We start from the raw sequence: 11,646 nt of genomic DNA, 5'->3' as shown, positions 1-11,646 counted from the left end.
CTTATCCATTCTGTTATCCTGTGTCTTTTTATTGGAGCCCTTAGTTCATTGACGTTTAGAATGAGTACTGAAAGATACAAATTTATTGTCATTATGTTGCCTGTAGAGTTTGAGTTTCTGGTGGTGTTCTCTGGTCTTTTCTAGTCGTTGTTGCTTTTGGTCTGCCTCTCTCTCTCTCTCTCTTTTTGCCTTTTCTCCCCCCAGAGAGCCCCCTTACAATTTCTTGCAGGGCTGGTTTAGTAGTCAATTAACTCCTTTTTGTTTGTCTGGGAAGCTTTTTCTCTCTCCAGCTTTGCTAGATAAGGAATTCTTGGGTACATATTTTTCTGATTCAGCACATTGAATATATCCTGCCACTCCATTTTGGCTTGCCAAATTTCTGTGGATAGGTCTGCTGCAAACCCGATCTGTCTTCCCCTGTATGTTAAGGACGTTATCTTCCCTTGCTGCTTTCATGATTCTTTTCTTGCCTGAGTATTTTGTGAATTTGACTATGATAGGCCTTGCTGATGGTTGGTTTTTGTTGAATCTAATAGGAGTCCTCTGTGCTTCCTGGATTTTGATGTCTATGTCTTTCCCCAGGTTAGGAAAGTTTTCTGCTATGATTTGTTCTCATAAACCTTCTACCCCTTTTTCTCTCTCTTCATCTTCTGGGATCCCTATGATTCTGATATTGTTCCTTTTTAATGAGTCACTTAGTTCTCCAATTCTTAAATTGGGCTCTTTTGTCTTAGTCCTCCTTTTTTTCTGCTTCATTATTCTCCATAAGTTTGTCCTCTATAGCGCTGCTTTGCTGCTCTGCCTCATCCATCCTTCCCGCCATGGCAACATTCAAGATTGCAGGTCTGTTATAGCATTTTTTAAATTTCATCCTAACTTTTACTTCTTTTATCTCCACAGAAAGGGATTCTAATCTGTTTTCAAGACTAGTTAGTATTCTTATTATTGTGATTCTAAATTCTGGTTCAGACATCTTGCTTGTATCTGTGTTGATTAAGTCCCTGGCTGTCATTTCTTCCTGCTCTTTCTTTCAGGGTAAATTCCTTCCTTTCATCATTTTGAAGGAAGAAAGAAATTAATAAGTTAAAAAAATTAAAAATTTTAAAACAACACACACACAAAAATCAAATGATGCTAGATCCTAGGTGTGTTTTGGTCTGGTAGTTGAAAGGGGCTTATTAGATTAGAGAAAAAAGAGAAAGGTAAGAAAAGACAAAAAAAAAAAAAAAGAAAAGAAAAAAGAAAAAAAAGAAGAAAAGGAAAAAAAAGGAAAACATTTGAAAATTTGAAAAAATGTATGCAATGAAATAGAATAAAATTAAATGATGGAAGCAAAATATAATTTGAAAAATTTACAAAGAAGTAAAAATATATTAGAAAAAATTAAAGAAAAATATTTTTAATAATAATTGAAAATAAAAATAATTTTTTCTTTCTGTATTCAAGAAAAAGAAAAGAAACAAAAAAGAAAAAAATTGAATAAATGGACCAGTGAACAGACTGAGATACAACTGAAATTACCTTGTTTTCCCCTAGCAGTCAAAGTATGAAGCACTTTATAGTCCGTAAACTAAGCAGGCAGAGAGACTTGTGGTGTTCCTGAAGAGCGAGGTTGTTCCAGTTGGGTGGGGCTTAGTGTAATGGCTCCATTATCCACTAGATGGCGCTGCTTAATTTACTGGGGTGGATTGTTGTGGTACTTGTAAGTGCATATGCGCATGTGTGGGAGGGGTGAAAATGGCACCACACAGCTACCCAGTCTCTAGTATGGGAACTCTGTTCTTCCCTATCAGCAATCATGCACCCATCCTTTGTCTCTGGCTTCCATCCACTCCCTACTTGTACCCTGTCCATGACCAAGCTATCAGATTGCCAGGCAGCACCTCCCTCCTGAATTTTATCTTGGATGCGGATGTGTTTCCCAACCCCTCACTTCTGAGAAACTGCGACTTTGACCCACTCAGACCTTCAGGGGAGGGTCTCACCAAGCAATGGCCAGGTGCCAGCCTCACCCAGGAACATTTGCAGGACTGTGCTGCTGCTAATTCCCAGAGACTGTGGCTGGGTGCCAGCCTGCCCCAGAAAAAGGTGATGCGATCGCGTAGCAGCAACCTTTCGGGGATTATGGAAAACCACAACATACATCTGGTGCCAGGCTTCACCCTTAACGTCTTTGTTCCAGAACCAGCAAATGTGGTTGTTCTCTGGGGTCTGCTGTGACCTTTGCCTGTGGGATGGCCGCACAGCCTCTACCAAATGTCCTTCCAGCAGGGGAACCACCTCTGCCTGTGTGGCCCAAGGACCCCAAGGACTTCACTCTCTGCTTCTGGGGATTCACCGTTCCCACCAGAGCTCCACCAGGTGTCAAGCTGTGGAGTTTTAGACTCTGCACTCCCCTGTTTATAGAGTCTTAATGGAATTTAAACCCTCTCCTCTCTCCTTTCGCCCTGTTTTGTTCAGTCCTTGTGGCTGTTTCCACTTTTTCCACTTTCTCTCCAGCTGCTTTTGGGTGCTTTTCCCATACTCTCCCCTCATCTCTGTTCTCTCTCCACAAGCAAAAACAGCTCCCTGCCCTCCCTTCACAGCTTCTGTCTCCCCCAGTTCACCTCTCCATGCCATGTACCTGCTGAGTTCTGTGGTCGGATTGTGCAGATTGTTGTGTTAATCCTCAAACAGTTTTCTAGGTGTGCAGGATGGTTTAGTGTTGATCTGGCTGTATTTCATGGATGAGAGATGCAAAACAAACTTCCATGCTGTTCTACCATCTTGGCCCCTCTCCCATGGTGGGTTTCTTTTCTGCAGGCTTCCTCTATGCTTCTGGTTTCTTGGTAGCTGCAGGCTTTTTTCCTGCCAAAGGTTTCTTTTTCCTTTTTTTAAAAATTTTTTCCAAAAATTTATTCAAGTTATAAGCTATAGTGTAGTATTGGTTTTAAGAGTAGAATTTAGTGATTAATCACATATAACACCCAGTGCTTATCCCACAAGTGCCCTTTTTAATGCCTATCACCCATTTAGCCCATTCTGTACCCACCTCCCTACAGCAATCCTTAGTTTGTTCTCTCTAGTTAAGAGTTTCTTATCATTTGTCTCCCTCTCTGTTTTTATTTTTCCTTCCCTTCCCCTATATTCATCTGTTTTGTTTCTTAAATTCCACATATGAGTGAAATCACATGATATTTGTCTTTCTCTGATTGACTTATTTCACTTAGCATAATACACATTAGTTCCATCCACATTGTTGCAAATGACAAGATTTCATTCTTTTTGATCACCAAGTAATATTCCATTGTGTGTGTGTATGTGCGTGTGCATGTGCGTGTGTGTGTGTGTGTGTATGCCATATCTTCTTTATCCATTAACCAGTCAACATTTGGGTTCTTTCCATAACTTGGCTATTGTTGATAGTGCTGCTATTAACATTGGGGTGCATGTGTCCATTGAAATCAGTATTTTTGTATCCTTTCAATTAATACTTAGTAGTGCAATTCCTAGGTCATATGGTAGTTCTATTTTTAACTTTTATAGAGCCTCCATATTGTTTTCCAGAATGGCTGCACCAGTTTGCATTCCTACCAACAGTATGAGAGGGTTCCTTTTTCTCTGCATCCTTGGTAGCATCTCTTATTTCCTGAGTTGTTAATTTTAGCCATTCTGACAGGTATGACATGGTATCTCATTGTGGTTTTGTTTTGTTTGTTTGTTTGTTTTATTTTTTAGAGAGAGAGAGATCAAGAGCAAGTGAGCAAGCAGAGGGGAGAGGCAGGGTAGAGGGGAGAGAGAATCCCGTGGCCATGGGATCATGCCCTGAGCCAAAATCAATAGTTGGACATTCAAGTGACTGAGCCACTCAGGTGACCCCTCACTGTGGTTTTGATTTGTGTTTCCCTGATCATGAGTGCCATTGAGAATTTTTTTCATGTATCTTTTTCATGTAGCCATTTTTCATGTAGCCTTTTGTATGTCGTCTTTGGAGAAATGTCTGTTCATGTCTTGTGCCCATTTCTTAACTGGATTATTTATTTTTTGGGTGTTGAGTTTGATAAGTTATTTATAGATTTTGGGTACTAGCCCTTTATCTGGTATATCATTTGCAAATATTTTATTCCATTCTGTAGGCTGCCTTCTAGTTTTGTTGATTGTTTCCTTCACTGTGCAGAAGGTTTTTGTCTTGATGAAGTCCCAATAGTTCAATTTTGCTTTTGTTTCCCTTGCCTCCAGTGACATGTCTAATAAGAAGATGCTGCAGCCGAGGTCAGAGGGGTTGCTGCCTGTGTTCTCCCTTGGGGATTTTAATGGTTTCCTGTCTCACATTTAGGTCTTTCATTATTTTGAATTTATTGTTGTGTATAGGTAAGAAAGTTGTCCAGTTTCATTGTTTTGCATGCCACCGTCCAGTTTCCCCAGCACCATTTGTTGAAGATGCTGTCTTTTTTCCATTGGATATTCTTTCCTGCTTTGTCAAATATTAATTGGCCATATAGTTGTGGGTTCATTTCTGGGGTCTCTATTTTGTTCCATTGATCTAAGTGTCTATTTTTGTGTCAGTACCATACTGTCCTGTGATTAAAGCTTTGCAATACAGTTTGAAGTCTGGAATTGTGATGCCTCCCTCTTTGTTTATCTTTTTCAAAATCACTTTTAGGGTCTTTTCTAATTTCATGCAAATTTTGGGATTGTTTGTTCTGGCTCTGTGAAGAATGCTGGTGTTATTTTGATAGAGATTGCATTGAATGTGTAGATTGCTTTGGGTAGTATAGACATTTTAACAATATTTGCTCTTCTAATCCATGAGCATGGACTATTTTTCCATTTCTTTGTGTCTTCTTTAATTTCTTTCATAAGTGTTCTGCAGTTTTCAGAGCACGGATCTTTTACCTCTTTCGTTATGTTTATTCCTAGGTATCTTATGGTTTTTGGTGCAATTGTAAATGGGATCAATTCCCTGATTTCTTTTCTGCTGTTTCATTATTGGTGTATAGAAATGCAACAGGTTTCCTTACATTGATTTCATATCCTGAACTTTGATAAATTCGTATGTTAGTTCTAGCAATTTTTTGGTGTAGTCTTTTGGGTTTTCCACATAGATTATCATGTTATCTACAAAGAGTGAAAGTTTGATTTACTTCTTGCCAATTTGGATGCTTTTTATTTCTTTTTGTTTTCTGATTGCTGAGGCTACAACTTCCATTACTATGTTAAATAGTAATGGTGAGAGTGGACACCATTGTCATATTCCTGATCTTAGGGGGAAATGTTCTCAGTGTTTCCTTATTGAGGATGATATTAGCTGTGGGTCTTTTATTTATGGCCTTTATGATACTGAGGTATGGTTCCATCTATTCCTACTTTGTTGAAGGTTTTTATCAAGAATGGATGCTGTATCTTGTCAAATGCCTTTTCTGTATTAATTGAAAGAATCATATGATTCTTATCCTTTCTTTTATTAAGGTGGTGTATTATGGTGATTGATTTGTGAATATTGAACCAACCCTGTAGCCCAGGAATAAATTCCAGTTGATCATGGTTAATAATTGTTTTAAGTACTGTTAGATTTGATTTGCTAGTATCTTGTGCAGGTTTTTTTTGCATCCAGATTCATCAGGGATATTCATCTATAACTCTCCTTCTTAGTGGAGTCTTTGGTTTTGGAATCAAGGTAATGCTGGCCTCACAGGATGAATTTGGCAGCTTTCCTTCCATTTCTATTTGTTGGAACAATTTCAGAAGAATGGGTATTAATTCTGCTTTAAATGTCTGGTAGAATTCCCCTGGGAAGCCATCTGGCCCTAGACTCTTATTTGTTGGGAGATTTTTGATTACTGATTCAATTTCTTTACTGGTTATGGGTCTGTTCAAATTTTCTGTTTCTTCCTCTTTCAGTTTTGGTAGTTTCTAATCTTTCTTGGAATTTATCCACTTCTAGATTGCCCAATTTATTGGTATATAATTGCTGATAATATTCTATTATAATTGTATTTCCATGGTGTTTGTTATAATCTCTTCTCTTTCATTCATGATCTTACTTATTTGAGTCCTTTCTCTTTCTTTTTAATAACTCTGACTAGGGGCTTATCAATTTTGTCAATTCTTATAAAGAACAAGCTCCTAGTTTTGTTGATCTACTATTTTTTAAAATTTCTATATCATTTGTATCTGCTCTCATTTTTATTTCCCATTTTCTTCTGGTTTTAGGTTTATTTACTGTTCTTTTTCCAGCTCCTTTAGGTTTAAGGTTAGGGTGTGTATTTGAGACCTTTCTTGCTTCTTGATATAGGCCTTTTTGCTGTATACTTCCTTCTTTTGCCCTCCTTTGCTCCATCCCAAAGGTTTTGGATTGTCATGTTTTCATTTTCATTTGCTTACATTTATTATTTTAATTTCTTATTTAATTTACTGGTTAGCCCATCACAGTTAGTAGGATGTTCTTTAATCTCCATGTATTTGTGGTCTGTCCAGTTTTGTTTGTTTGTTTGTTTGTTTTTGTGTTTGACTTCAAGTTTCATAGCATTGTAGTCTGAAAATATGCATGATATTATCTCAATCTTTTTGTCCTGGTTAAGGCCTGATTTGTGACCTAGTGTATGATCTATTCTGGAGAAGGTTCCACGTGTACTTTAAAAGAATGTGTAGTCTGCTGCTTTAGGATTAAATGCTCTGAATATGTGTTAACTCCATCTGGTCCAGTGTATCACTCAAAGCCATTGTTTCCTTGTTTATCTTCTGCTTAGATGATCTGTCCATTGTTGTAAGTGGGTGTTAAAGTCCCCTAGTATTATTCTATTACTATCAATGAGTTTCTTTGTTAATTTATTTGTATATTTGGGTGCTTCCAAGTTTGGCACATAAATATTTACAATTATTATATCTCCTTGCTGGATAGACCCCTTTATTATGTTATAGTGCCCTTCATCTCTTATTACAATCTTTGGTTTAAAATTTAGTTTGTCTGATATAAGTATGGTTACTCAGTTTTTTTTTGTTTTTTGTGTTTTTTGTGATGTCCATTGACATGATAAATTGTTCTCCATCTCGTCACGTTCATCTGGAAGTGTCTTTGGGTCTCATGTGAATCTTTTATAAGCAGCATATCAATGGATCTTGTTTTTTTATGCATTATGATACCTTATGCCTTTTGATTGGAGTATTTGGTCTATTTACATTCAGAGTGATTATTGATCAGTATGAATTTGGTGCCATCGTATTACCTATAAAGTTGCTGTGCTTGTAGATTGTCTCCATTCCTTTCTAGTCTTTGTTGGTTTTGGTCTCTCCTGATCAAAGTGTCCACTTTAATATTTATTGCAGAGCTGGTCTAGTGTTTACAAACTCCTTTAGTTTTTGATTGTCTTGGAAACTCTATCTCTCCTTCTATTCTGAATGATAGCCTTGCTGGATAAACTATTCTTGGCTGTGGGGCACCTGGGTGGTTCAAATGGTTAAGTGTCAGACTTTGGCTCAGGTCATGATCTCACAGTTCTTCAGTTGGAGCCCCACATCAGGATCTGTGCTGACAGCTCAGAGCCTGGAGCCTGTGTAGGATTCTGTGTCTCCCTCTCTCTCTGCCCCTCCTCTGCTCATACTTTCTTTCTCTCTCTTAAAAATAAAGAAAAACATTAAAAATATTAAAAGTATTCTTAGATGAGTATTTTCTCCATTTATTTCATTGAATGTATCATGCCACTCACTTCTGACCTGCCAACTCCCTGGACAGGTCTGCTGCTAACCTAATATGTCTATCCTTACAAGGTTAAGGACCTTTTGTTCCTAGCTGCTTTCAAAATTCTCTTTTTCTTTGATTTTTTGCAAGTTTTACTATGACATGTCTTGGTGTTGACCTGTTTTGGTTGATTTTGATGGGGGGGGGGTCTCTGTGCCTCTTGGACTTGAATGCCTGTTTCCTTTCTCAGATTATAGAGGTTCTCAGCTATGATTTTTCAAATAAACCCTCTGCACCTTCCCCTACTCTTCTTCTGGGACTCCTGTGATACAGATAGTATTGTGCTTTATGGAATCACTTAATTCCCGGGGTCTATAGTCTTGATCTAATAGTTTTCTTTCCCTCTTCTTTCCAGCTTCAATATTTTCCATAACTTTATCTTTTATATCACTTATTCATTCCTCGGCTTCTTCCATCCTCATTGTGATTACAATCAGTCAGTTTTGTATCTCAGGTATAGCATTTTTTTTAACTTCAACCTATTTTTTAGGTCTTTTATCTCTGCAGCAAGGGTTTCTCTGGTGTCTCCTATGCTTCTTTCAAGCCCAGCTAGTATTCTTATAACTGTTCCTCTAAATTCTTGTTCAGATATATTGCTTATATCTTTTTTGAGTAAATCCCTGGCTGTGATTTCTTCTTGATCTTTCTTTTGGGGAGAATTATTTCATCTTGTCATTTTGTCTAGGTTTCTGTGTTTTGTGTGTTATGAAGTCTTGTTATGTTTCCTGATCCTGAGAGTAATGCTATAGTGAGAAAGGGTTATACACTTTACAAAGCCTGGTGCTTCAGGAAATGGTTAAGGTATATGCTGTGTACACTCTACTGTTATGATTTGGCTGCTCTTTGCCCCAGGTAAGTCGTGTGCAGAGTACCTCCTTGCTTGTAGTGGAGAGTGTTTGGACCTTTAACTAGGTGTGCTTTAATTTCTTTGTTTAAATTTTTTTTTTTTTTCAACGCTTTTTATTTATTTTTGGGACAGAGAGAGACAGAGCATGAACGGGGGAGGGGCAGAGAGAGAGGGAGACACAGAATCGGAAACAGGCTCCAGGCTCCGAGCCATCAGCCCAGAGCCTGACGCGGGGCTCGAACTCACGGACCGCGAGATCGTGACCTGGCTGAAGTCGGACGCTTAACCGACTGCGCCACCCAGGCGCCCCTAAATAAGCCTGATTAAATATAAAAAAGTGCTGATCCAAAGAGAGAAAAGGAAAAGGAAAAAAAATCCCCAGATAAGCAAATAAACAAAAAAGTATAAGCCTCATTCCAAAGAAAAAGAAAGAAAGAAAACAACAATGACAACAACAACAACAACAACAACAACAACAACAACCAAACAAAGAAAGCCTAGTCCTATTTCCACCAGAACTAAAGCTGACACGTTGGAGCACTCTATGATCAGTAGACTTGGTGCATACAGGGGGTCTGTGCTGGTTCTCTGGGGGAGAGACCTGCCATGCTGGCTCACAGTCAGACCTGCTTTAGAAAAGATGTCCCTACAGGGCCCAGCATGGCGAGGTTTGGTGTAAGCGGCTCCACCCTCCACTGAGGGTGCTATGTTGTTCATTGAATGTAGGTGTTCCAAACATGCTGGCTGTCAGGGGAAGATGGTGTCACGCCACTCTCTTATCCCTGTTTAGGGGAGCTCATGCCCACTGCTGTTCAGGAAGCCCTCACAGAAAAGGGAACAACCTCCCTTTTTGTGTCCTAGGCTTCCATCAGACCCCTGCCCTCAACCTGTCTGTGCCTGGGGCCAATGAATACCCAGTGCCACAGTTCTCCTGTGTTTTATCTCTGGCCTGTGGCTGGGATTCAACACTCTAAATCGTAAAGGATCAGCAAGGCACAGACCAGATTCCCTTCTCCAGAGGAGGAGGTCTGTGCTGTGTCTGGTGCTGGCTTTTTCCCAGTGAAGCAGTTGCACAGCTGCGTAGGCACTTGGAGTTTATGGTGAAGCACAGCAAAAAGCTGTGATCAGGTTATCTGTCCTCCATGTGCATTTCTGTCCCTTGCGGATGAATGGCTGCTCACTGGTGCCCACTCAGTCCTTTGTCCTTGGAGAGGCAGTATACCCTCTTCCAAATGTACTCCAGGAAAGGGAACATTCTCTCCTAGTGCGACCCAGGGGATCTCTACACCACACTGTCCTCTGTCCACTCTGTCCAGTGTTTGCCTTTCTCCCTAGGAGCACTGCTGCCCACCTGGTTTGACTCCAGCAAATGGTGCTGACTTCTAAAACCTCAGAATTTGAGTTCCATTGTTTGTAAAAACTTGCAATAGTCAGTTCCTGTTGATTCCCAAGTCAGTGGTTTGGGGGAAGTGTATTTCTTGCATGAACCCCATGCACTGCTCTCTCCCCCTCTCTTTTTCTCTGTCTTCTCTCTGTGAAAAGGGCTCCCTCTCCACTGCAACACCACAGCTTTTCTCTCCCCCATTTTACATCTCTGCACCTGCCACCTTCTCTTCTCTAATTGTGAGGATCGTTCTCTTCATCCTCAGATCGATTTGTTAGGTGTTCCAAATGATTTGATGTTGATCTAGCTATGTTTGAGGGATGAGGCAAGCCCGGGGTCCCCTTACTACACTGCCATTGTAACTCCTCCTCCTCTTCTGCTTCTTAACACTGACAGCCTTCTTTCCTTTCTTCCCTACCACAAGCTTCTGGCCTGGAACCCTTTTATCTGATTTGGCTTCTAATACTGCTCCTGCCTTATCCATCTGGAATTTGTGATTCTTGGCCCAGTGAAGAATGGTGTTCTGGTGCATGGTCTTTTCACATGGGTGTAGCTTCAATATGATTCTCAGGTTTTTCAGTGAATACTTCTTCAGAACTCTGCACTGAATCTTCTTATGTGGTACGTGGAGGGCTCTTGGGATCTCTGGGCTCTTCAAGATTCTGCTAAGGTCTGTATTAAGCATCTTGTGCATGGGAAGATTGTAGTCACTCCTGAGGGAGTGGCACACTAGGGAGTGCCATACAGAGTGTCTAGCTTGCAGAAAGCAAGCATTTCAATCCAAATGCAGAAAGGCCCCACATGCCCACCAGGAGTAAGTTTCAAAATGTTCTATGTGCTCATATTAAGTAAAGTAATTCCACGGACGTTTCTGAAGGCCTTAATGTTTCTTCATTATAGATGATGTAGGGGGTCCCTGTGCTGCATACAATGACAGTTGCTCATTTTGCCCTTGCCAGCTCTCATTCTCTGAGAGGCATAGACCTTTTTGATATCATTCTTCCTTGGTCTTTTTATAGCCTTCAACCACCAAAGAAAGTTCAGGAACTTCCTCAATACGAAGACTTTTAGACATGACCAGCACTAGTAAGGCTGAGGCAGCCAGGGCAGAGTGATGGCATATTGCTTCTGTGTTGTGTTCATTCTGTGGTGCCAAAGGCACCAAGTTTTGGTTGGTGCAAACATGTGGCCCCTGTGACACATATTTCCAAAAGCACCCTGGACAGAATGGTGAGTTCCACCACTTCGAACTCTGGAAATTTGAGTCATGGCTCTGCCAGTCTCTCTAAGACTCAGCACTGGTTTGATGACCTGTTAGTTCACTGACACCAGATGGCTCTTTGCTGTTTTCACGCAAGTTGGTGTGAACAAATTTCATGGTATTGGGTCGAATGGGAGCCTTGAACACTGCAGACAAAGTAACATTAATTTCCAGATGACTCCTCCTTCTTGGAGTATACAGATATCAATGGAGGAGCACAGTCCATCATAAGGAGAGGAGAGGGCCATACTCCTGTATCAATTGGATATTGTGTGTAGCAATTCATCCCCAAACACCTATTTATTATTTCTCAAAGTCTGTGAGTTGACTGAGGGTTGACTGATCTTGGCTGGGCTTGGCTTGCAGGTGGCTGTGCTCCATCCTCCTGCTAGGATCGTCAAGCCAGCCCCAGTTTGTTCTTGACAGTGGCAATGGCA

The 11,646-nt window shown here is 40.2% G+C and overlaps 1 pseudogene; it reads right to left on the bottom strand.

Annotated features, from left to right (window-relative positions):
• Positions 1-2,758: 2,758 nt before the first annotated feature.
• LOC131508096 (large ribosomal subunit protein uL4-like) lies at positions 2,759-11,444 on the bottom strand (annotated as a pseudogene).
• Positions 11,445-11,646: the final 202 nt, after the last annotated feature.

The sequence above is a fragment of the Neofelis nebulosa genome, chromosome 3 (assembly GCF_028018385.1).
Source record: "Neofelis nebulosa isolate mNeoNeb1 chromosome 3, mNeoNeb1.pri, whole genome shotgun sequence".
NCBI classification, from domain to species: Eukaryota; Metazoa; Chordata; class Mammalia; order Carnivora; family Felidae; genus Neofelis; species Neofelis nebulosa.
The sequence above is the reverse complement of the archived record's forward strand: the minus strand, read 5'-3'. Positions and strand labels throughout refer to the sequence as shown.